This window comes from Anarrhichthys ocellatus, unplaced genomic scaffold (assembly GCF_004355925.1).
Source record: "Anarrhichthys ocellatus isolate YVR2014 unplaced genomic scaffold, GSC_Weel_1.0 scaffold110, whole genome shotgun sequence".
Classification (NCBI taxonomy): domain Eukaryota; kingdom Metazoa; phylum Chordata; class Actinopteri; order Perciformes; family Anarhichadidae; genus Anarrhichthys; species Anarrhichthys ocellatus.
Genome location: NW_022280140.1, coordinates 634,448 through 636,649, shown reverse-complemented (window position 1 = coordinate 636,649; position 2,202 = coordinate 634,448).

Here is a 2,202-nt window from a genome sequence, read left to right as displayed (position 1 = left end):
CTCTCAGTGCAGACTAGCTTGCCTCCTCTCCTCTCCTCCTCTCCTCCTCTCCTCTCCTCTCTCAGTGCAGACTAGCTTGCCTCCTCTCACAGATCCTCCTCAGCAGGTTGGAGCATCTGTAGGTGAACCAGGTCCTCCTGTAGTCGTGTCCTGGGGTGAGTCGACCACACAGCTCCCCGCCGTCTGTTTTATCGGGCTCATGCTCCCAAAACCTGCAGGGAGGAACAAACAACAACAACAAAAACAACAACACAAAAACACAGGCTTTACCATGGCGACCACTACTCCACACAAAAGATGCAAATCATGAAATTAAAACAGCCGCCCACTTTCTCCCAATCCCCTCAGAGAGGCACATTTAATCACATTATGTGCAAAGTGAGAGGATGCTGCTGATATTATGAACTAGATCCTGATGAAAATAGAAGGAAACAGTTAAAGAATAACCTCCACACACACACACACACACACACCTACACCCACCCACCCACACACACACACACACACACACACACCTACACACACCCACACACACACACCCACACACACACACACACACACACACATAAAAGACGTGTTGTTACATTTTCTTTTAACAAATTTACGCATTTGTTTCCTGTTTCAAGACATTTTTCTTGCTCTTCTTCGTATTTCTCATTTATGTATTTTATTGTGTTATTCTTTCCTTCAAGGTCAGCTAATTTGTAAACTTTGCTTCTTCCAGTTTTTATTGATTTTCTATTTAAATATTTAGATTATGAGGAACGGCCTATTTTGTGCTTATTTATAAATATGTTTCTCAGGATCATAAACATTTTAACTGCTTCTCATCTCAAGTTTCCAGCCACATGTGACCAAAGTCTCATGCTACAGGAATAGAGATCAAGAGATCAGCCTCAGGAGCCTCGTTCCCCCCCCGCCTGTCGTCAGCTCACCCCGGTCCCCCCTCCAGCGGGGAGCCGTCGCTCCACTGCCAGCCTCCGTCACCACCGCTGCTCCTGAGGCCCAGCCAGTACGAGTCTCCCTGGCTCAGACTCTGGGCCTTATTGCACAGAAACACCTGCGAAACCCACGAAGACAAGGTTTAAATTCCTCCCCCTCTTCTCCCGAAACCACCTCACCTCTGACATCTCACTGCGGGAATATCATAGAGGACATCAACTGTGATACAGTTACAGTAAAACAGTCAAAGACAAAACCCGAGATGACCTCGAGCTGCAACATGCAGATGTCTCCATATTTCATAGAGATCTTAGATCTATTCTTAACTTCCCTCTCTGCTGGTGTGTGTGTGTGTGTGTGTGTGTGTGTGTGTGTGTTGTGCACGTTGCCCAACAGCTGATATTTCAGGGAAAGCATCTCAAATGTTTACAAGCTGACAGACACAGAATATATCATCAAGGAAGTTCCCCGTGAGACACTTAAACACCAAGAAAAGAAGCTTCAACTGATGTTATGTGTAATATGACACAAAAACACACTTTTAATGAACTTAATGGATGCTATATGTAATAGAAAGTAGAAATTGAAGGGACAGAGCAGAAACAAAGTGTGTGTGCGTGTGTGTGAGTGTATTCACCTGCTCCTCCTCTGTCCTGACTGTGGCCACAGCGCCACCCAGTGCCAGGCAGCGGTACTGGCTGCTGATCCAGTCGGCCCTGTCCGCACTGAACAGGAAACATTTGTGTCCTTGAGGCGTCCAGCCGTCCGGACACGGCCGGCACGCTCTCTCTGCGTGAGAAGCAGAGAAGGACAATCAGCTGTGTTCCATGTGTCCCTTTCACACAAGAATTACAAAATGATTTAAAAATCGAATGTTTTCCAATGAATGTAGTTTTGAACTAGTTTATTTGTGTTCGATTGAAATAAATAAACATGCAGAATTGTGATCAATATGACAATGACTCCTTAATGTCCGCTACAGCGGGCGGTTTATGTTTCAGTTGCAGAAGCAGAAGTTGACAGAACTCCTATTATCTGAATCCAAAATGAAAACAGCCGACATGGTCACACTTCAGCTGTTTGTGGTTTGTGTACTTTTGCAAATCTCTATGCAAATCAGAGCTGCTGGGGTCAAACGGGCTCCTGCAAATAATTCCTTCTGTTTAATCATTCAACAGTCAACACAGATGCAAAATGCCAAACCGTTTTTCAGTTGTGGTCATCCTCGTACTTTTGTTTCTTTATTTGATGCAGTAAAAA